Here is a 24,719-nt window from a genome sequence, read left to right on the forward strand (position 1 = left end):
TTTAAGGCATAATACAAAGGCAACATAGCTTGAAAGATGGTCTGAGGCAGAAATCTATTTAGCTCGAACAGTGAGTTCACGTAAAAGCAATTTTTCATTTAGGCCTCATGTGAGCACAGAATACTATCAGGAACTTGAATGGCATGTATAAAACAGGGATTCCCAACCCCCGGTCCGTGGCCCAGTGCCAGTCTGCAGCCCATTGGGAACTAGGCCATGGAAGTGGTGGGTGAGAAACTGCCCCCCCCCAAGCCAGAAAAGTTGGGGACCGATGATATAGTCAACTGGCCTACATTGCAAGGTTCACATTGCAGTCTGGGAGGTGAATTATCCCACCCAGAACAGAACAGGAACTAAAAATACTATATTGTAGCCTGTTTACTCCATTCTCACTCCTGCATATAAGTAGTCCTCGACTTACAACCATAACGGAGCCCAGAATTACAGTTGTAGGTCAAACAAATTGTTAGGCCGTCATCATGTGACCACAAACAAGTTGTCTACTTTTGCTGAAGTCGTTAATCAAACTGCTGTTTTCCAGGAAAAAAAATGCTGTAAATCATAATCATGATGTAAATACAGGCTGGTTGCAAGTGACCAAAATGCTATGGGGGGAGGGGGGAGCCATTGGAACTTCAAATCTGGGTCATAAGTAGCCCTGGGGAGTTCTATCACAACTCAGCGGTCGCTGAACAATTGGTAAGCGAAGGACTACCTATAGTTGAGAAGCTGAATTAAGTTCAACTTAGCAACAGAATGATCCACTGATCTGCTGCTGCCCACTACTCTTCGACTGATCATCACTGTATTTGCACTTTTAAGTTTGCCATACTCTAATGCAGTGGTCGTCAACTGGTGGTCTGCAAGAAAATTTTGGTGGTCCGCAGAGAAATGTCACCCCCAAAGCAATTAATCCAGGTTGCGGGGGAACACAAGGCTGCGCCGCCACATGGCCCGCCCACCCGCTGGCCCCCACCTTTCGGCCAAGTGCAAACCTTGAGTAGAGCCACACAAGCTGGAACTGGAAGACCAACGGCAGGAGAGGGAAATCCGCCCCAGGGTGGCTTGCTGACGTTGGTGGGAGTCGGTCCCCTATTCCAGAGCTTCAGGAGCCACAGGACCGGCCCATCATTCATCCGGAGCAGCTCCTCCAGTCCATGGCAGGCTGGTGCACCCGGGTGGAGGAGCAGCTGCTCTGGGATGACCAAAGGGCTGTGACTACTGCAGCTCTGGAATAGGGGACCGACTTTCCTACCGATGTCAGCAAGCCACCATCAGTCAAAATTCTTATCAGTGGTCGCGGGATTTGAAATTATGGTTTTGGTGGTCCCTGAGGTCCAAAAGGTTGGCGACCCCTGCTCTAATGAACATGCAAGATGGACAGCACAAAAGCTTGTATTAATGTATTAATTCATTAAATAGTACAGATTGAAATAGTTTTTACGATTAGAAAAGGCTCATCAGTGAAAACATATGTGGGCAGTCTCTTGGTGTTTTCTCATATCTCTATGTTCCTCCCTACCTAATATTTACTGTAAACCCCTGGCTACTTCGCACCCATCAGCCTTCTCATCTATTCTAGAAAGGAATGCATCTGAAAAGCTCACCAAGATATAAAAGCAAGTCAAGCGAAGAAACTCTGGTCAAAATATATTTTATCTTGATCCCTAAAATAGTAGTTCAACACAAACTCAAAAGTGAAAAAGTATTTGAAGAAACATATTCAAGAGACATGTCAAATACATTAACTGTCAATCTTGAGATTCAAATTAATCCGGCTATATTATATATTGTCAACAGCAAACTTTACTTTTTGAATAGCCAATGGGCAATTTTGTATTTTTATAATGCAAATTAGGCATACCATCTAAATTCTTCTATAATTAATTTAAACATTCATTATTGGTAATATCAATTATTACCTTATGACACAAATAATCAGTTTCATAGTGTGAAACTGCTTGTTTTTTTACCAGACTGATATAACCAGAGACAGAATTTCTAGAGCAAGCTTGAAATTCTGCCAATAGAAGCAATCTGCTTTGCCTTCCAATTGCCACTGCTGCAAATCGAATCTATGTACAAAGTTAATTTTTATCTTGTTTTTACCCCTAATGGGAAGGAAAACACTTTTTGTTCAGCACAGTCAAACCCAAAGGGCCTTGCCAACAAAATGGGCAAAAAGCCAACCACTCCTCCTCAGTGCAGTAACTACCTGGGCTTTTGAAAACAAAAAGTCACCACCTGTTCCATCTAATCCTTAAGGAATATTTTAATTATCTCACATCTGAAAGGGGACCGTTTATCTTCTCATCCTGTCAACAATGAGCTAAGATAACATGCAGCCTGCTTCACAACATGCATTGACAGTTATTCAATCAACTGATGACAGTGTTTTTACTGTATAAAAACCCAGACCTGTATACCTTAAAATCACTCCTAATCAGGCATGAGGCAGAAGATAAGGTTTGCAGTGTTTTAAAAATCTTCCTAGAAAGTATCATAGCTCATTAAAAAAGGAGATTGGAATGAATTTTTAAACTATTCACAGTATTAATACAGATTAACAATTACTTAATATAGTTACAAGTTGTTGGCAAGGTCAAACTTTTCCATGAGTAGATAAGTTATCTGTGCAAATTCTTAGCATGAGACTTTGAGAAAGACCGAGATCGAGACCGAGACCCAGATCTTGAGCGAGAAGAGCGGGACCCTGATTTTGATTTGTTTGTTTTTGACATCTCTGATAAATCCTTTCACTTTTATCTGTCAACAGAGAAAATTTAACCAACATCAATAGCTGTCTTTACTGAAATGTGTTTACTGAATAATTTCTGAAGGGAGAAAAGGACAACACTAGGATCACATAAGCTTTAAGAATTCTCTTAACAAAACTTCAAGCCTGTTACTTTTTCATGTCTAGCAACTAACTACATTTGTCAGTTCCCCAAGTCCTTATTGCAAACTGTAACAGAGAAACTGTAATCTGTTCTTTCCACCAGGGATTTATTTTGTAGCCAAAATAAACCATTCAAGGTTTCAAATGTTAGTTACAGTGTCGTGACAACTTGTAATGTCTCTGAAGCATTACAGTTTTTATTGGAAAATGGTTTTATCATCAACTTGTACCGGTGTGTGCTCGTCTAGAGTTCTTACCTCTATTTAGATGAGCACAAACACACTGCAGCAACCCTGGACAGCAGAAAAAGGAAAGATCATCTATCGACATCTTCCACTTGACTTGGCTAGGATAGTTGGTTTCCTAGTTAAAACTATGGTTAACTCTGCCCATATGTGGGGAAATTAAAGAGGTTTCATCATGTCTTCTGACTGCTAGTTGATAGTCATGGATGCTTTCTGGGTTTTCTCCTTCTGGAGAAAGGAGTTCCAGGAAAAAAACACATTTGAGTCAAGTTGGTGATGACAGAGGGCCACTAAGTTGTAACCCACCTCCTTAATAACTCTTCAACTCAAACTGTGACAGGATACTGGTTTCAAGTACCAATTCTTCGTTAAACTCCTAAATAATGAATTTACTTTCTGTAAACTTTCCTTTTTGGTACCTTCAAGTCAGTCTTGACTCCTGGCAACTGCCTGCGATTTTCTTGAGATTTCAGAAATGGCTTGCATTGCAATCTCTTTTATAACACTGAGAGTGACTGGCCCAAGGTCACTCTGCTAACTTTGTGCCGAGGTGGAACTGGAATTCGGTCTTCTGATTTCTATCCCAGTGTCTTAAGCTGTATGCCAAATTGGGTCTCATGTTATAACCCTCCACAAGGTGCATCAGGCGGCTGCCTGGACGGTCAAAGCAGCTACTTCTGCCTCATTCTTCAACAGGGCCTCCACTGCTCTGACTCCGCCAGACGCGAGGTTCCCCCTAGTGACCTCCGCTTACACCAGGACATGGACAAACTGGTAGCAGCTACGGAATTCTCGGCGGATACTACCTTGAATGTCGGCAAATTTGCTTCCAGGGCCATTGCCTCTTCGCCATTGGCAGGCGGACATGAAGTATAAGTGGAAACCAGACTCTGCTCCCTTCAAGGGTAGCAAGCTCTCATGGGGCAAAGGAGGCGTGACCAAAAGATTGATTGACTCAGTCTCTGAGCAGAAGAGCAGAGTTAACCCATTCCTCTCCTATTCCTTGGATTCTCTACTTAGCACACTGGAGCATTAAGAAGAATTATTGCTACTGCTTACTAGGAAGGCATTTCATCTTTTTAAAAAGTGAAACTGTGTTATAACTACAATGAGGATCCTAGTGAATTTTCAGATCAAATCAGTTTATTACAGCTATAAGGCCAGATACAATAAATGATTCAACAGCAGAACTGTTACATATATCTACAGGTAGTTCTCAATTTATAACCACAATTGGGACTGGAATCTCAATCATTGAACAAAGTGGCCATTAAGTGAGTTATCATACTTTCTTCTCTCGTGACAGCAATCCCAGAACCCCCAGCTGCCATGATTAAGTGAGAATTACAGGTTGTTAAGCAGAGTCCCAGGTAAGGCATGCATGCATGCATGCATGCGTGTGCGTGCACCTATGTGCTTTTTGCTGGCTGCAGCATACTCCTGACTCATACTTAAGTGACTGTCCACTAGGACTCCTAGATCCTTCTAGGTACTGCTCTTGAGTGAGATACTATTCTATACTTGTACATTTGGTTTTCTTGGCTAAGTGTAAAATCTTACTTTTCTGGTCACTGAATTGCATTTGTTGTTCAAGTCTGTCAAGATCCTTCTGAATCTTGAACCTTTCTTGTGAAGTGTTAACCCTTCAGCTCAGCCATGGTACTGCAGCCTCCTGCTACTGAACAGAGTAGCCAAAGGGCACAGGCAGGGGTGGGGTGCAGATAGGTGGGTGGAATGAATTTGTGCATCCCTGCAGTCTTAAGCACTGCTCAGCAAGTTGGATGGCTGCAGTTTTGCATTGCATTGTCCTTCAATTCGTACATGTATACATTTTTATTGAAATTTGATACAGAAGATGAGTAAGTGAAAGAATGTATAAGAAAATGGACTTAAAGGTTGAGTGTAATATTCAAAGGGAACAATGGGAGAATATGTGGATGAAAGGACTGAAATTCACACTGTTATAATCCTAAAAGAATTTTCATAAATGCTGTAATATTTGTTAATGAAAGTATATAAAGGTACTTTGAAGGTATGTCAGAAATGTGAACAAAAGGGAACTTTTTATCATTCTGGGTGTGCGTGCAAAAGGCTGAAAAAATTGGATTCAAATACATTAATTCAGAAACTCTTGAAGATTAATATACAATTGAAACCAAAGATATTCCTTCTAATTAACTTTTTCCAGCAGTTGGAGAAAACTCATGGAACTTTGTTTTTATATATGATAATAGCAGTGAGACTTCTATATGTTCTTGGAAAACTTACCTTGCCTTGAAATTAATTCTGCCTGAACAGAAATCAAGGATCACTTGGCACGTCTCCTTCCACTTGAAAGAGCAAACAATTCTGCAAAATAAAGGTAACTGCTTATATTTCAACTGCACACACAATATGTGTTATATTTTAAGGCATAATACAAAGGCAACATAGCTTGAAAGATGGTCTGAGGCAGAAATCTATTTAGCTCGAACAGTGAGTTCACGTAAAAGCAATTTTTCATTTAGGCCTCATGTGAGCACAGAATACTATCAGGAACTTGAATGGCATGTATAAAACAGGGATTCCCAACCCCGGTCCGTGGCCCAGTGCCAGTCTGCAGCCCATTGGGAACTAGGCCATGGAAGTGGTGGGTGAGAAACTGCCCCCAGCCAGAAAAGTTGGGGACCGATGATATAGTCAACTGGCCTACATTGCAAGGTTCACATTGCAGTCTGGGAGGTGAATTATCCCACCCAGAACAGAACAGGAACTAAAAATACTATATTGTAGCCTGTTTACTCCATTCTCACTCCTGCATATAAGTAGTCCTCGACTTACAACCATAACGGAGCCCAGAATTACAGTTGTAGGTCAAACAAATTGTTAGGCCGTCATCATGTGACCACAAACAAGTTGTCTACTTTTGCTGAAGTCGTTAATCAAACTGCTGTTTTCCAGGAAAAAAAATGCTGTAAATCATAATCATGATGTAAATACAGGCTGGTTGCAAGTGACCAAAATGCTATGGGGGGGGGGAGCCATTGGAACTTCAAATCTGGGTCATAAGTAGCCCTGGGGAGTTCTATCACAACTCAGCGGTCGCTGAACAATTGGTAAGCGAAGGACTACCTATAGTTGAGAAGCTGAATTAAGTTCAACTTAGCAACAGAATGATCCACTGATCTGCTGCTGCCCACTACTCTTCGACTGATCATCACTGTATTTGCACTTTTAAGTTTGCCATACTCTAATGCAGTGGTCGTCAACTGGTGGTCTGCAAGAAAATTTTGGTGGTCCGCAGAGAAATGTCACCCCCAAAGCAATTAATCCAGGTTGCGGGGGAACACAAGGCTGCGCCGCCCACATGGCCCGCCCACCCGCTGGCCCCCACCTTTCGGCCAAGTGCAAACCTTGAGTAGAGCCACACAAGCTGGAACTGGAAGACCAACGGCAGGAGAGGAAATCCGCCCCAGGGTGGCTTGCTGACGTTGGTGGGAGTCGGTCCCCTATTCCAGAGCTTCAGGAGCCACAGGACCGGCCCATCATTCATCCCGGAGCAGCTCCTCCAGTCCATGGCAGGCTGGTGCACCCGGGTGGAGGAGCAGCTGCTCTGGGATGACCAAAGGGCTGTGACTACTGCAGCTCTGGAATAGGGGACCGACTTTCCTACCGATGTCAGCAAGCCACCATCAGTCAAAATTCTTATCAGTGGTCCGCGGGATTTGAAATTATGGTTTTGGTGGTCCCTGAGGTCCAAAAGGTTGGCGACCCCTGCTCTAATGAACATGCAAGATGGACAGCACAAAAGCTTGTATTAATGTATTAATTCATTAAATAGTACAGATTGAAATAGTTTTTACGATTAGAAAAGGCTCATCAGTGAAAACATATGTGGGCAGTCTCTTGGTGTTTTCTCATATCTCTATGTTCCTCCCTACCTAATATTTACTGTAAACCCCTGGCTACTTCGCACCCACCAGCCTTCTCATCTATTCTAGAAAGGAATGCATCTGAAAAGCTCACCAAGATATAAAAGCAAGTCAAGCGAAGAAACTCTGGTCAAAATATATTTTATCTTGATCCCTAAAATAGTAGTTCAACACAAACTCAAAAGTGAAAAAGTATTTGAAGAAACATATTCAAGAGACATGTCAAATACATTAACTGTCAATCTTGAGATTCAAATTAATCCGGCTATATTATATATTGTCAACAGCAAACTTTACTTTTTGAATAGCCAATGGGCAATTTTGTATTTTTATAATGCAAATTAGGCATACCATCTAAATTCTTCTATAATTAATTTAAACATTCATTATTGGTAATATCAATTATTACCTTATGACACAAATAATCAGTTTCATAGTGTGAAACTGCTTGTTTTTTTACCAGACTGATATAACCAGAGACAGAATTTCTAGAGCAAGCTTGAAATTCTGCCAATAGAAGCAATCTGCTTTGCCTTCCAATTGCCACTGCTGCAAATCGAATCTATGTACAAAGTTAATTTTTATCTTGTTTTTACCCCTAATGGGAAGGAAAACACTTTTTGTTCAGCACAGTCAAACCCAAAGGGCCTTGCCAACAAAATGGGCAAAAAGCCAACCACTCCTCCTCAGTGCAGTAACTACCTGGGCTTTTGAAAACAAAAAGTCACCACCTGTTCCATCTAATCCTTAAGGAATATTTTAATTATCTCACATCTGAAAGGGGACCGTTTATCTTCTCATCCTGTCAACAATGAGCTAAGATAACATGCAGCCTGCTTCACAACATGCAATTGACAGTTATTCAATCAACTGATGACAGTGTTTTTTACTGTATAAAAACCCAGACCTGTATACCTTAAAATCACTCCTAATCAGGCATGAGGCAGAAGATAAGGTTTGCAGTGTTTTAAAAATCTTCCTAGAAAGTATCATAGCTCATTAAAAAAGGAGATTGGAATGAATTTTTAAACTATTCACAGTATTAATACAGATTAACAATTACTTAATATAGTTACAAGTTGTTGGCAAGGTCAAACTTTTCCATGAGTAGATAAGTTATCTGTGCAAATTCTTAGCATGAGATCCAAATGGATTTAGATCCAGGAATTTATCCTTGGGTGAGGAGAAAGACAGCACCAATCTCTTGTACAAAAAGGAAAAACTGTTGCACAAAAATCTATATACCCTTAGTCTGAAAAGCATTTAAAAGAAAAGTGGACTGCCCACAAACTTGAAAAATGACTTTACTATTTCTCTTTTTAAGCTTTAAACTTTCAATATTCCTCAACTTTAGTTGTCCCTTACTTCCCTTCATTGCCTTTCTGCCAGAACAGTTTCTCCAACAGCCCAAATATTTCACAACCATCACTAAGAATGGTGAAGCTGTGGCTAGGTGCTTCCCTCTTGCCCAATCCCTCTTTGCCTAAATATCATGGCTTGCATTAGGTTAAAGTTTCTTACTGCATTTCAAGAATTGTATTTTAATAAAACTGCTGTAGTAGACAGCAAAAGGAAAAGAATTTTCTTTTCCCGACAGCTGCCCCCAAGTGGGCATATCTGTTTTAAGTTTGTATAAGTCACTTTATGATACAAATAGACAATGCTTTCAACATTCATCACTTCTATTTTTAAAGGTAATCTTTATTTCCTATTTTTAAGATGGAAAGCAAAATGGACTGTAACATATAAAATGGAATTATCAGGTCAACAAGAAAAAATAATCCTCCTTCCTGTTACATCCTGTTACATGAAATGGTTAGCCATGATTTTCAAGCAGTCAATTTAAAACTTTATATTGATTTATAAATTAAAATGTTTAAGTCTACATAAAATTTAAAACAAAATGTATGTAGGTGCAAGCTGATAAAATTGATATTATAACCGTGTAATACTCAGACCAAAGTTTCCTTGGACTGGAATCAGGACTCTTACAAATGCTGAAAATTATTCATTTTAAATCAAATTAAAAGCATAATTCTGCTTATGATAACTTCAGATAACCCACACCTGTTCTACCTTCCAAAGGGAAATCTTTTTGCACAATGAATCAGGATAGTGAACTCTGCTAGCAGGACCATCTGCTGCAGCTATTTCCATTCAGATTATATAGTAGCTCTTTCTTTCATGCAATTAACACCATGCAGAAATTCACTTAGCTCTGGAAGAACAAATCTCCTTCATTTTAACAGTTGTCAGCAAACCAGAAGGCATTGTTTCATATAAAAAACAATACAACACAGGTAGTCCTCGACCTACAACCACAATTGAGCTCCAAAGTTTCATTGTTAAGCAACAGAGTTGTTAAACGAGTGGTGCCCCATTTTACAACTTTTGTCATAGTTTTTAACCAAATCCATTAAGTGAATCATAAGGTCATTAAGCAACTCTGGATTTCCCCCATTGACTTTCCTAGCTGGAAACCAACTGAGAAGGTTACAAATGGCGATCACATGATCTTGGGATGCTGCAATCATCATAAATACATCCCGGTTGCCAAGCAACCAAAGTTTGATCACATGACTGTGAGAATGCTGCAACAGTCATAAGTGTGAAACCTGGTCATAAGTCACTCTTTTTAGTGCCATTCTAACTTTGAATAATCATTAAACAAATGACTATAAGCCAAGGATTGCTTGTAGAATCGAATTACCCCACAGAACATGATTCAGTTTTTTCTCAGATAGATTCCTTGGTTTTGAGCAACTCACAGAGCTTCAACTTGCATCTCATAGTTATTTTATGGAATATAGCTGCCCATATCAGAATTCAGACATAATGAAAGCACAAACAATGTGAAATTAATTCAGAAATGGAAACTGATAGACTGTTGACAGTTACTGAATAAAACTAATACAGAATTTATAGCTCCTTTAATTCCACAGTATTGCTAATGCTCCCCTTTCATGGGAAGTTTCTGCCTTCCTTTGACAGCCATTGCCCATTTACATTCTTGGAATTCTTAGAATCTTGTCACTCATAAAACTCATTGGAGCCAATGAGGTATACTGGGCTATGACTCCCATCATGTCTAGTTAATCTATCATATGCCTGGCCTAGACCAAATTTGTAGCCCACTAGCCCAAGAAGACAGAGGGAAATTTGCAAAAAGCAGAGAAAGTGTACCATTGAAATCATCATCATCATCATCTTAGGCTTGCCTAATGAAACATGTAGGATGATTCAAAAGAGAGATCAAAAAGCATTTTTACAAAGTACCCAATTAGAATGGAGTTACTACTACAAGACATAATGATGGTTAGACTATATAACCTGAAAGGGGATCAAATCTTCATGAATTTGTCACAAATAGCTGGGTATTGATTTAAAGATAGATATGTAGAGCTTCCAGTTCCATATAACTTGCTGTTGGTCTGGAAGTCATGTCCGACCCACCGTGACCCCATGGACAACACTCCCTCAGGCCTTCCTGTCCTCTACCATCCCTCAGAGTCCATTTAAGCTCACGCCAACTGCTCCATCCAGCCACCTCATTCTCTGCCGTCCCCTCCTTCTTCTTTTGCCCTCAACCATTCCCAGCATTCAGCTCTTCTCCAGTGAGTCCTTCCTTCTAATTAGGTGGCCAAAGTCTTTGAGTTTCAACACCAGGATCTGGCCTTCTAAAGAGCAGTCAGGGTTGATCTCCTCTAGGAGTGACTGCTTGGATCGCCTTGCAGTCCAAGGGACTCGCAGGAGTCTTTTCCAGCATCAGAATTCAAAGGCCTCAGTTCTTTGGCGCTCAGCCTTCCTTATGGTTCAACTTTCACAGCCATACATTCATATAACTACTGAATATCAAACACTGAGGGCAGGACTATGCTCACATCTGTAGTTCCATCAAATAATAAAAGCAGCCACAATGCAGAAAACAAAACAAAAAAACAGACCTGTCTTTGCAGCTTTAGTCACTATCAGTTATCACAGTGCCAAGTTAATCTAATAGACCATTTTGATATATTTTAGAGATAATACTGGCATAAATAGAACATTTAACCTTCAACTTCAAAAAATGTATCATACACGACAGCAAGAGGCAAAAAAATTTATAGCCCAGTACTGGAAATCGAACAAAATTTGAATCCAAGTTATGACAAAACAATTGTCTGACTGTTTTCCATGGTGATTTTTTAAAATAAATTATATAATTTGTAGCGGTACTTCATGTGATCTTGATTCTATCCCTTTGTGGATGAAACATAGGACTGCATTGGGTTGGACGGTGAGAAAATTTTAGTGGGCCACAGAGAAATCTCACCCCCAGAGCATCCCCCCAGAGCAATTAATCCAGGCTCCGCAGAAACACAAGGCTGCCCAGCCCACATGGCTCGCGAAACCCTCCCCGCCCACTCACTCCTTACCCGGTAAACTTGCCTGTTAAATTGCTATTTTTCCTTTTTCCAATCATCATCTGTTCTGCTGTGCCAGGAGATTTAGAGTAGCTAGGAAGCGGGAAATGGTTGGATTTCTTGCTTTCTAGCTAGTCTTTAGATCTTCGGCTCAGCACAGCCAAACCTCCCTTAGGACTGAAGGTTTGCTTGCAAGCAAATTCAGTGCAGATTCATGGCAAGCAAATTTGAGAGACTGAGCTAGCCGATGGCAGATAGATCACTGAATGATTCTGTGAGCAACTCAATCTGCCTGCTTTGCCTGATTTTGGGTAAAAGTTGCTCTTTTTTTAATAAAAAAATCAATATTTACATGCATGGTGTGTTGTGAGTTAATTTTGTGAGTTTGCTTGCTAGCAAGTTTTATGTGACAGACTGAGCTAGCCAATGGCAGATAGATAGATCTCTGAATTAATCTGTGATTCTGTAAACAGCTCGATCTGCCTGCTTTGCCTGATTTTGGATAAAAGTTGCTCTTTTATAAAAAATAATAATCAATATTTACATCAATATTTATAATATTTACATACAAGCCATGCCCAGCCAGTCACATGACCACCAAGCCACACCCACAAATTAGGCCACACCCACAGAACCAGTTAGTGGTCCCTGAGATCTAAAATTATGAGTTTGGTGGTCCCTGAGGTCCAAATGGTTGGTGACCCCTGCACTAGGACACCTAGATCCATCCCTCTCAGTTACTAAAGTTGAGCCAGGTATCTCCAATTCTATGCTTGCGTATTTGGTTTTTCTTACACCACTTTTCACATTGCTGAACTGCGTTTTGTTGGATAGAGCCCAGTGTTCAAGTCTGTCAAGATCCTTCTTATATTGAGTCTTACCTTGTAAAGTGTTGGCTATCCCCCCACCCCCAGCTTGGTGCCACCTTCAAATTCAATGAGTTCCCCTTCTATCTTTCATCTAAATTGTTTGATGATGTTGAAGAGTCCTGGACCTAAGACAGAATATCGAGATACCCACTGCATGCTTCCCTCCATTTAGATGTAGTGCCATGAGGACTACATGTTGTATGTGATGAGTTAGCCACTTATAAATCCATTTGATGGCGATTCTGTTTACCCCACATTTTTCTATCTTACCAAGTAGGCTTTATGGTCTACTTTGTCAAATGCTTTACTGGAGTCTAAGTAAACTATGTCCACTGTATTTTCCTGATCCACCAACTTTGTCAAAGAATGTCAAATCATCTGCATGATTTGTTTTTGACAAACCTATGTTGACTTATATTAACAGCTTTGCTTGTTTCTAGATGTTCACATTTTATCTTTTCCAGGATCTTCCCAGATATTGATGTCAGGCTGATTGATCCATAGTTTCCTGGATCCATTTTTTTCCCATTTTGAAGATTGGAACCACATCTCCAAACATTCATTTATCTGGTAGTTAATTGTTCCTTATTGTGTTCAGTTTGGTTGCAGTCTTTTTGCTTTAGTTGGAGTTTCTCACTTTGCTGTCATAGTGGCTAGATTTGTCTCCAGACACTTTGTTTTTCCCTTCGACCATATACCTTTTCCTCAAGTAATTTAATTAGCTTACACTTGGTTGAGATGTAATTTGGTTCTTCTATGCAAATGATCTAATATAAGGAGCAACAGTGTTTTTGCCTTACGGATGAAACCTGTTAAATGTTGCCCTTCAAGACAGAAACATGGATTTTGAGGTCTGCTATCAAGTATAATGCAGTTAAAAATGACATATTGCTCTGCCTTGAATGGGTTTTAAACATCCTTTTTAATGTCAGAATTTATGAGTTAAATCTTTTTTTATATATTTGGAAATGTGTGCAAAAAATCTATGTAGTAAATAGTGTTTCAGTTATTTTACTTTATTTATAAACAGTACCCAATTGCTGGACCATTTAGCCTAGGATCAGCCATACCATTGGGCTACAAAGAATTACTCTCCTTCCCTAGCCTTCCATTGTTTATTCATTCATTAAGAGTTGTAGTGGTGCAGCTGTTAGAATGTAATATTGCAGGTTAATTCTGCCAGAGGTTCAATCCTGAGCAGTTCAAGGGTGGACTCAGGCTTCCATCCTTCAGAGGTGGGTAAAATGAGGACCCAAATTGTTAGGGGCAATATGCTGACTCTGTAAACTGCTTGGAGAAAGCTGTAAAGCATTGTGAAGTGGTATATAAGTATAAGTGCTCTTGCTATATTTTTAAGAAAAATTGCTAAAATACCACTTTTAGGAGTAAGCTATGGAAAGAAATGCACATTTTAAAAAATTCACTTGTGTTGCTTATAGGCTAAATATTGTGTTAGGCTCTAAACAGTACAAATGTAAAAATGTACATAAAATAATCCATAAAAATATATATAAAAACATAATTAAAACCATCATACCTGTAAACCGTATAGCAAATAACTGAAAAATGACAATTAAAATACCCCTTTGGGGCTCAAGTAACACTTAAACCGTTCAGATGGTACAGCACTACTAGATATTAGAAGTCTGCTAGCACCTTTTCTATTCACACCTTTTATTACAAACGCTGTATTAATTTCCCGAAATCATGGCTGTAAACAGCGGGACCATTCGCCATACCAAAGCCATACCAAATTACACCGGCCAAGGGCTCCGGGCATTGCGGCGGGCAAAAAGGCCCACAGCCAAGCAGACGCCCTCGGACCGGGCCAGCAGAGGCCAGGGTCAGGGCGATACCCCATTACCCTCAAATGTCTCCGGGCGCCGCTGCTCAGCCCCGCGGCTTCTTTGTGTCGAGACCGAGGAGACCCACGGTGGCCATTTTGAAAGGGAGCCACGCCACGCCGGCCGATTCCCCAGAAGGCAGCGGGGGCCTCGGGCCTGCCTGCCAACCTCGTTCCCGGGCAGATTTCCAAACGTGCAAAACGCGTCTCCCACCGGCACCCCGAGGGGGCCTCGGCCTGACGGGTCCCATTTCCCGGCGGAAGCTCCTCGCCCTCATTAAAGCACCGCGAAAGGAACAAGCGCCATAAAATCGCCACTCTCCCACAGCCCCCCCTCCCCTCAGCAACAGACGGGCCGGGCTCACCAGACGCGCGGCCGGCCCTTCCTCGCCCGGGCAGGACTACCGAAAGGCGGCCAGCAGGCGTCATTCCGGGGCAGTTGCGTCCGCTCGGCGTGGAGGCCCCGCGGGAATGTCGAGCTAGGAGCCGCGTTACGAGGCTAGGATGCCCGGGAGACCAGCACAAGGAAGGCCGCGTCGGCTGGAGCCACCGCCCGCCCCGCTGCCAGCCGAGTTTTAGCTGACGCCCTCCGAACAGACGCGGGAGAGCCTCGGCTCGGGCCGCGCGCAAAGCGGGGAAACGTTGCACTCGCGCTGCCGGGCTCTTTCCTCACCTGCCCGCCGCCCGCCCGAGGCACTCCCACCCACCGGCCGGGCCCAGCGAGGCCGCGCCACAGCCCGAGGGAGGGGAGAGGCGCCAGGCCGACGGAAGGCCTGCGCTAGCGGGGGGGGAAATACGCGAGCTGCCGGGGCGCCCCTCCCCCACGCGCCGGGCCTTCCCTGACCCCTCCAGCTGCGCAGCGGAAGGCCGCGCCGAATCCTGCTCCGTGTGCCCTTCGGTAAGTCCAGATTAGGGGCATGAGGAAGAAGGGACGCCGTGGTCTCTCACTCACCGCCGAGGCGCGGCCCGCTCTCGCCTGCCTTTCGTCGCCTCACGATCCACCTCCGCAGCTGCAGTAGGCCCGGACGCTCTGCGCGCGCATGAGGACGAAAAAAAGCAAGCTTGTTACGTCCGATGGGAGGTGTAGTTCTTCAGCCAGAATCCGCGGGGGTTTCGCGAACGTCTTCCTCGAGAGCACTACATCTCCCAGGGTACCCGCGTCTAACTATTGGCCCGCCCTCTGCTTCTGAGGCTCTCGCCCTATACTCGCCAAGCTCCGCTCCTTGCGCTTTTTTCTGTCTCGGCCCTTCTTTGGCGTGACGGAATATCGAGTCTTTCTGCTTCCCTCCCTGCGTAGGCGAAGAGGGAGAGTCCCTGGATTGAGAACTACAACTCCCAGTCGTCCATGTAGAAACCCTCGAGGGAGAATGCGCGCGCGCGCCAACGCGGCTTTATCCTGGGGCTCCGGCCGGCGCTGTTGTTTGTGGCGCCCGAGCTAGGTCGGTTCCGTCGCTCGGCCTTTAAGAAGCGTAAGAAGGAGAGACCCAACCAGGGAATTTCCTGGCAACGACAACAATGAATCAGCGGAATTGCTTGCATGCAAACGTTGTGGGTTCTGAATACGGGAGAGTCCCAAGGAGAGGCTGAAGGGAAATAACCACAACAGGATTGGCCTTAAGCCTTTTTGAACCCTGCAAGGCTGAACAGCCGCCGCTTGTCTGAAAGGGTCCAGGAGGGTCTCCTGCCCAAGCAGGGGGTTCGACTAGAAGACCTCCAAGGTCTCTCCCAACTCTGTTCCTCTAAGTTCCCCAACGCCCACAAAGACGTCTGCCAGCTCTAGCTGGCCAAGGAAAAACGCTGTGCTTGTAGACCGCGCTTCCCTTCAACCGCGGAACAAATTTTGGAAAAGCTGTAGGAAGTTAGCCCCCACCCCTCTCCTAGGAAAATGAAACATTTTAGGATATACTAAAAAGGCAGAATATTTCCCTAAAAAGAACAGTAGAAACTGAGAGGCAGAAACCTTTGCTAATGGGCCATTACTCTGGCCTAGGCCAGTCTATTTTACATTACAAAGATCTCCAGGTAGAGCTATAATAGGAATTGCCCAAAGCCCTTTCATTACATCATCATCCAGCAAGGCTCAGCCAGCCTGGGACTCAGGACAGCCTACAGAGTTGCCCCTGCATGGCCCCATGAGAGTCTGACAACCAATCAGAATACAAGCTCAAATTCAAATCCCAACAGAGGGCATAAAACCAAAGGATTCTCAGCAGCTCTGCCCTTCTTTCTTCACCCGAGGCATGTGATCCTGTCCACCATTAAACCATCTTTCCAAGCAGTCACCATGTTTCCAGTGTCTTTCTTCCCCACTTGGAACTGAGCCCAGAAGGATATTTCTTCCAACAAAGCAAGATATGAAAAAATGGCCAGAGGATTGATTTCATAGAAACAAGGCATTCCAATCAACTCGCAGGGCAAAACATAAACAAGGGGCTGCCTTGAGCATTTGGAAGCTTCAGCTGGTGCAGAGTGCGATGATGGAAGGTGGTCTTGGGGGGCCCTAAGGTGGCCCATATTTCCCACTGCTCCCTAACTGCTGGTCTGCTTTTGGGTGCAGTTTAAGGTGTAGGTTTATTACCCTTAAATCCCTGGATGACATGGGTCCAGGTTGCTTGAGGAACTGTCTCTCCCCCAATGGGACCGGCTTGCTCCACCTGGACCAGCAAAGGAGACATGCTGTGGGCCCTTTCAGTCAAGGAATTCCAGCTGGTGGCATCCAGGAGAAAGGCCTTCTCTGCCTTGGTTCCTGCCCTTTGGAACATCTCTCTCTCCCCCCCCCACCCCCCGCCATGGTTCCACCATCCTGACCTTACATTAGGGCCTGAAGACCTGACTCTGGCAGACTTCCGGTTTGAGCTTCTTCAGCAACAGACCAAAACCTCGTCTCTGCGAGGTTTCGATCCGTGCTCGCCGCTGGAGCGCCCTGAGCCGGCTGGTTTCGGGGCTAAGCCACCCTGTAGAGGTGGTGAAGAGGGGGGAGACTGCCAGCAGGGTTGAGGAGAGCCGCATCTCTCCTCCTCAGCTGGCCATTACTCCCTTTCCCGAAGGCGGTTGCAGCGGTGGTCAGAAATGGCCACCACAAAGAAGAACTCGACCGGAAAAGAATGTGCAGAAGGAAGATAAGAAGAGAAAGTTTTGGTTGACCGGGTCAAACAGCAAAAGCAACAAATAAGGTACCCTGGAATTGAAACTGTTAAAAAACAATAACATTGTTCCCTAAGAAGATTTTTAAGCTGCGAAGGAGAGAGAAAAGGGAAAAGATTTGGTTTTCTCCTTTTCCTATACTGACAGTTAAGAGATTTAAGCAAGAAATTGGGGGAAAATCCACTTTGACATCAATAGGCATTTAATGCTGAAAATAAAAAGTCAAAGGGATAATAAAGATTTCTGGATAATTAAAAGCTTTTAAAAACAGGAAAGGAGAGAGGAAGAATAAAAGGGCAGGATCTGGAAGGGAGGAGACTGCCTGGAATTAAAAAAGAACTTACAGCAAAATCTCAACAAGACTTCCAAAAGATACATTCTAACTGAAATATCGCAACAAAAACCCCAGGAAGAGAAAGTAGAAAAGAAATAAGAAGATATAACTCGGGACTATCTGGATTACTTGATGATTTCTGGATTCTTGGTTATTGTTTTGAATGACTAAAATCAATCAGGTGGTTGTTTAAAACTTTTTAAAATGGCTCCACTTTTAGAAGAACTGAAAATGGAACTTAAAAAGTACAAAGAAGATGCACAAGAAGGGAGAGGTTCTTTTGGCTTCGTATTTCAGTTTTTAGAAATGGAGATTTGGAATTATGAGAAACAACAAGAAATGCTTGCAGAACAAGAAGATTGCGACAAAGAAGAAGCCATCTTTAATGAACAAGTAATCTTAGATGGGGGGGAGGAAAGGGAGAAAGAGAATGGAAAGTTTAAGATTGGGAAAAACAACTCCAAAAAAAAAAAAATAGAGTGAAAAATAAGAATAAAATCAGAAAGCAACAGAAGAGGGAAATGCAGAAGAGAGAATTAGAACTAGAGAGACAAGGGGGTAAAAAGGAGGGAGAAGATGAGAGGGAAGAAAGAAAGGAAAAAAAGTTATAAAGGACAGAAGCAAAATATAGAGAAACAGGGTCTATTTAGAGATAATGGGTGAAAACTTAATGGAAAAAGGGATTCTGCAAAGGTACATAAGATAGTATGGTTATATTAGAAGCAGAAATAATTTTAGAAAATATGAAACTATGATTAAAATGTCTGATAAAATAGCTATCGTAATTCAGTGGAATGCTTGTCAATAAATAAATGTAACAAAAGGTATATTTAATGATTTATAAAACATGTAAAGAGAAATAAGGGAAAAATTAATTATGGAGATTATATGTGTTTTTAAGGAAGTATGATATTTAATTGAAAAGAAGTGTTAAAGATGTTATGGTTTTAATGATTATTAATGATAGAACTGAACTGGAATGGAATGAGGGTTTATAATTACATATATTTACAATCTTTTTTTTAAAAGAATATAGTGTGTATTATAAGAATGTGCCAAGCAGAATTTGATTGGAAGTTATGTATTATGTATTATATTAAAGGTCATAAACTTAAGGTATATATTGAAGTTTAAATAAGAGTTGAATGGATGTAATTAAAAGATATAAAGGTGTCATTCTCCAATTAGTAACTACAGGAGAAAATTTGTTTAATGAGAAAAGATAATATGAAATTGAAACAGAACAGACAAAAGTATAAATATAATTTGAATTGAGATGAGATAATCAAAATAAAATTGAGAAAATTAAGAGGGGAAAAACTATATAGAAAATGTAAAATAGTATAAGATATGGAATAAAATACAAAAAGGAGCATGAAATTGAGTTTTGTGTCTGTATAAAGAAGTTCAACCCGGGACCATGCTATTTTCAAAAAAGATGTTTTACTTGTATTTTGTGTGTGAAAACCCAAATCAAACTTTATTAAAAAAAAAAAAAAAAGACCTGACTCTGGCAGATGCTTTGGAATGCAAATGGAGTGTATCATGTTGGAGGTGGTTTATGAATTAAGACGCAATCCCAGCCCTGACATCCCGTTCCTGCCTTCCTCCTCTTTTAATTATAATTTTATCTTGATTGTAACTTCACTTTTTATCATTTTTACAAATATTTATTTCATGGTTTTGTGCTTTTACTGCTGTAAGTTGCCCAGCATTGCTTTGAAAGGAGGGGTGATGTATACATTCAATTAATAAATCTTAAATTTGGCTGACAATGATGCATCAAAAGACTTCACCCATGTGCAGATTTACCCCACCCAAGCGTGTGTGTAACTCAACTGTGTCAAAAAAAGTTCATAAAATGGGACAAAACTTTTATCCCTCCTCCTTAACCCTATAGTTTTTTGTAATATTTGTACACTTTTGCTTATTACTATTATTATTATTTTTCATTTTTTTTTCTCTAAAGGGAAAGCCTCAGAATATTGTTTCTTTTTTCCTTTTTTTTTTTTCTTTTTTGGGGGGAACTTTTGCTTTTTTTACCTTTGTATGTATATACTCTTTTTTTGTGGCCATGTTTTTTTTTTTTTTCTTGAGATTTCGCAATTGGATTAAGGTGTGAAGAACCTGAAGAATTTTTCTTTTCTTTTCGTTTTATTATTATTGTTATTTTTTTAATATTATTGGGTTTTACTCTCCTTTTGACTATTGCAACTGAGGATTAAGGTCTAGAAGAACCTGAAGAAAGAAATTTTTCTTTTTTCCTTGAAACTTTTTTTCCTTTTAAAATTTTGGGCTTTTTGGTTTTTTTTTTACTGATTTTTCTTTTTACGTTTTTCCTTTCCCTAATTGGATTATAATTGTTACACTGCCAACTGGATTAAAAGAGTGGGAAGATTCCGAGTTATTCAAATGAGTAAGAAAGTTCTACCTTCTGGCGCATCAACTTCTGCTCCTGCCTCCCCATCAATTGGAGGACGACTTTCAACAATGGCGAAGCAAGATAAAGGACAAACGGATCTAACGACGGTTATGCAAGGAATTCAAGAACTTAAAATGAGTATTGAACAAAGGATGGGGAGTATTGAACAAAAATTGAAAATATCCAACAGATGATGGCGAAGTATGATGAGAAACTGCAAAAATGGAAGAGAAAGACAATCAAAGAGATGAGAAATTGCAAAAATTAGAAGAGAAAGACAATCAAAGAGATGAGAAAATTGGAAATATTGATGACAGAGTGACAACGCTTGAACAAAACAAGAATGAGATGGTGAAGTGGGAGATGGATAGATCAGAATATTACCTCAGATTTCAAAATATAGAGGAAGAAAAAGGACAAGATCTTGCTGCAGTAATGATAGAAATCTTGGCTGGAGCTTTGGAAATAACAGAGGAAAAATGATGGATGGAATAGATGAGATATACCGAGTTTTTACAAGATATGCATCGAGGAATAAGTTACCAAGAGAAGTTCATGTTAGATTTACTAAAAAATCTATCAGAACACAGATATTACAAGCGGCAAGAGAGAAGACATTGAAATATGGAGATAAAGAGATTGGGGTTTTAAAACAAGTACCCAGAAAAATTAGAGAGATGAGGAGAGAATATCGTTTCCTGACTAAAGTATTATTGGAAAAGGAGGTGAATTACAGATGGTTGATTCCAGAAGGATTAATGGTTACATGGAAAGAACAGAGATACAGAATTGGCTCAATTGATGAAGCAGAATCGTTTTTTATAAGGAATTTTTTAAAAGAAGAGAAACAGAGATAGAAGAAGAGACTACCTTAACTGAATTTCAAGAGGACCAAATAGAGATGGGAAAAGAAGAAGGTGCAGTAGGTGGACAAGTGGAGACTAAAGAACAACGTGAAGTAAGATCAACGAGAGCCGTTAGACCTAAATATAAATCATAACTATGGAGGAAAAAAAATTGATTTCTTTGAATATAAATGGACTGAATTCAGCTACTAAAAGAAGGAAAACTTTTCATAAAATAGAGAAATTAAAATTTGATATAATTTGCTTACAAGAAGTACACATTAAAAACAACATCAACAATTATTGGTGCGACCAAAAATAGGGAAAATTTTTACTTCTTTGGCCCAGTGTAAGAAAAGAGGAGTGGTATTGTATATTAGAGAAACCATTTCAGCAAAATTGATTTATACTGATGAAGATGGAAGAGTACTAATGGTTGAAATAGTGGATAACAATACAAAGATACTTTTGGTTGCAATCTATGCTCGAATGATAAACAAAAAGATTCTATAAAAAGTTACATATGAAAATAATTGAATTGGACTACGCTAATATATTTATAATGGGAGATTTTAATGGAATTGTAGACAATGAATTGGACTACACAGCAAAAATAACACGACAAAATAGGAAGATCCTCCCTAAATCCTTTTTTGAAATGATAGAGGAACTAAATCTGAAAGATATATGGAGAGAAAGAAATACTAAAACTCAACAATATACTTTCTACTCGAATAGACATTCATCATGGTCCAGAATAGATATGATCTGGACGTCAACAGAATTATTATCTAATATTCAAGAAATAAATATTGAAACAAGTACATGGGCAGATCACAACCCAATGACAATTAAATGGAAAGGACAAAAAAGAAGATCTAGATGGACATTAAATAATACTATTTTAAAGGAAAAAGATTTTACACAGTGGATGGAAAAGAACTGGCCTTCTTTTTTAATGAAAACAGAAAAGAAGATACTTCAATACAGAATGTTTGGGACACAATGAAGGCATATGCAAGAGGATTGATAATGGAATACACAAAGAAAAAAAATATTAGAAAGAGGCAAATGATTAAAACTTTAGAAGATGATTATAAAAAATTGGAAAAAGAATTACAGAGAATGCCACAGAAAAAGATATTAAATTTAAAATGGATATAATTAAACATAAAATGGATCAAACAGAGAAAGAAGAATTGGCGCAAAAAATTAGAAGTGCTAAACAGAACTATTTTGAGGATGCAAACAGGCCAGGTAGATGGTTAGCATACAAACTGAGAAAAGAGAAAGAATCAAGGAGAATACCACAGTTAATGGATGAACAGGGTCTAGTCTGTCATGGTAATAAGGAGAAAAAGAGAATTATTCGAGATTTTTATGCGCAATTATATAAGCAGGAGGATTTTGATGAGGGGAAAATTAAACAGTATTTACAAAATGCCAACCTACCCAAGATATCTGATGAAACTGGGAAAATGTTGGAAAATCCTATAACAATGATGGAATTAACTGAAGCACTTAATAGACAGAATAACGGGAAAGCACCAGGACCAGATGGTTTCCCGGCAGAATTTTATAAAACATTACAAGAATCATTGAGCATTTCAATGTTAGAAATTATGAATGAAGCTATGATAAATAAGAAAATACCTAAAACATGGTCAGAAGCTTATATTACGCTTATTCCAAAAGAAGGGACTGACCCATCACAAATTAAGAATTATAGACCTATTTCTTTATTGAATGCAGATTATAAAATCTTTGCTTCAATTTTGGCAGAAAGGCTTAAAAATACTTAAATAATTTTATTCATTCTGATCAGAATGGATTTCTACCAAAGAGACAAATTAAAGACAACATGAGAGTAATTTTGGACACTTTGGAATATTATGAGCACACCCTGAAAAGCAAATGGCTTTGATATTTTTAGATGCTCAAAAGGCATTTGATAATGTGAATTGGAGATTTATGTTATTATTATTGGAACAGATGGGTTTTGCTAGAAAATTTATTCAAGCAATAGAAGCTATATATTATAAGCAAACAGCAAAAGTGATGATAGATGGAGAATTTACAGACTCTATCAATATTAAAAAGGCACAAGACAAGGATGTCCACTATCCCCTTTGTTATTTGTATTGACTTTGGAAGTATTAAATAGAAATATTAGAGAGGATACAAATATAAAAGGAATGAAAGTTAAAAAGGAGGAATTTAAATTGCAAGCCTTTGCGGACGATTTGGTCTTTATTCTGGAAGATCCTCTAGAGACAGCTTTAAAACTACTGGAAAAGATAGAGACGTATGGTGAGATGGCTGGCTTGAAAATAAATAAAGACAAAACAAAGATTTTGACAAAAATATGTTATTAAGGCAAAGAGAAGAGTTGGCAGACTTATTGAAAATTCAAGTTACGAATAAAGTTAAATACTTGGGGATAATTTTGACGTCAAGATGTACTACACTGAAAGAGAATAATTATATTAAACTTAAACAGCAGATAGCATCTGACTTGAAAAAATGGGAAAATCTACAATTATCTTTGATAGGTAGAATCTCAACAATTAAAATGAATATTTTACCCAGAATTTTATATTTGTTTCAAACAATACCAATTAGGCTTGGTAAAGACTATTTTGATGAATTAAATAAAATGGTGTTGAAGTATATATGGCAAGGTAAGAAAGCGAGAATAAAACTAAAACTTTTACAGGATGCTAGAATTAGAGGAGGATTTGGCCCTCCTAATTGGGAGTTGTATTATCAAGCTGCAAATTTAATGTGGGTTAAAGAATGGATAACGTTAAGAAAGTCTAGATTACTGGCATTGGAAGGACATGATTTATTATTGGGTTGGCATGCTTTTTTATGGTATAAGGGAACTAAATCGCAGGGTTATTTCAGAAGGCACTATATACGGAATCGTTATGGTTGAATTGGGAGAAAATTAAGAAACAATGTTATTTGAAAATTCCAGTTTGGTTATCAACTATTGAAGCTTTTTCCTATCCCATAATTTATAAGAAGGAACAAACAGTTAGATATGGGGAAATACTGGATGAAAAGGGTGAACTTAAACGATGCAAAAGCTAGAAGAACAAGATATAAAGATGAATTGGTTTTCATATGCGCAAATACACTCAAGGTATCTTAAAGATTCTAAAACAGAAGGATTCTATGATAAATTGACTGATTTAGATGGGATTTTGACAGGTGCTGATGAAAAAGTGATTAAAAAACTATATAGTTATTTGTTGGAAATTAAATTAGAGGAAGAACAAGTCAAAGAAACAATGATTGTTTGGGGGAAGAACTTTGGATATGGGATTGATTTAGAAAAATGGCAAAAATTGTGGTCTCAAAATTATAAAATGACAATGTCAGTAGCATATAAAGAAAATTTGTATAAGATGTTTTACAGGTGGCATTTTCCCGACAAGAATAGCAAGAATGTTCAAGAATAAATCCGAAAAGTGTTGGAAATGTCATCAGATCCCTGGCTCATATTACCATATGTGGTGGACTTGTGAGGAGGCCAGGAAATACTGGACTAGAATTCGCATATGGTTGGAAGAAATGACAAAAAAACATATAGATTTGAAACCAGAGATTTTTCTATTGGGAATCTTACCTGATACATTTAATAAAAACTTAAAGTATTTGATTGTAAATGTGTTAACAGCGGCTAGGATTGTATTTGCTAGAAATTGGAAGAGTGAGAAAATACCATTAGAGGAAGAAATTATTAAGAAAATATTGGAATGTGCTGAAATGAGTAGATTGACATTTGAAATTAGAGAA

At 39.8% G+C, this 24,719-nt stretch overlaps 1 long non-coding RNA gene across 1 annotated transcript; it reads right to left on the reverse strand.

Annotated features, from left to right (window-relative positions):
- Window positions 1-2,650: 2,650 nt before the first annotated feature.
- LOC148129870 (uncharacterized) lies at window positions 2,651-15,202 on the reverse strand. The gene is made up of 3 exons (XR_015750424.1): window positions 15,123-15,202; window positions 5,413-5,493; window positions 2,651-2,766 (listed from the first exon to the last, which is right to left on the reverse strand). It is a non-coding gene; the product is annotated as an uncharacterized LOC148129870 (long non-coding RNA).
- Between the last annotated feature and the right edge of the window lie 9,517 nt (window positions 15,203-24,719).

Source organism: Notechis scutatus, chromosome 8 (assembly GCF_049901735.1).
Source record: "Notechis scutatus isolate UNSWTSFEM ecotype Mainland chromosome 8, rNotScu1.2, whole genome shotgun sequence".
NCBI lineage: Eukaryota > Metazoa > Chordata > Lepidosauria > Squamata > Elapidae > Notechis > Notechis scutatus.